The sequence below is a fragment of the Carlito syrichta genome, unplaced genomic scaffold (genome assembly GCF_000164805.1).
Source record: "Carlito syrichta isolate Samal-C Ts95f unplaced genomic scaffold, Tarsius_syrichta-2.0.1 Scaffold306946, whole genome shotgun sequence".
NCBI classification, from domain to species: Eukaryota; Metazoa; Chordata; class Mammalia; order Primates; family Tarsiidae; genus Carlito; species Carlito syrichta.
In genome coordinates, this window is record NW_007251042.1 from 161771 (window position 1) to 162047 (window position 277).

Genomic DNA, 277 nt, shown 5'->3' on the forward strand with positions numbered 1-277 from the left:
GGCGGGTCTCGACCCCGCGGGCTCAGGCAGTCCACTCGCCTCAGCCTCCCAAAGCGCGGGATCACAGGCTGAGCCGCTGAGCCCGGCTTGAGATCTGGATTTTTTAAAAATCATAATTTAGAAGAATAATAACTCAGAAAAATATTTGTTAAGAGTAAAAGTAGCTGGGCTTGGTGGCTCAGCCTGTAATCCCGTGCCTTTGGGAGGATGAGGTGAATGGATTGTCTGAGCCCGCAGGTTCGAGACCCGCCTGGGCAGCGAGACCTCATCTCTACAA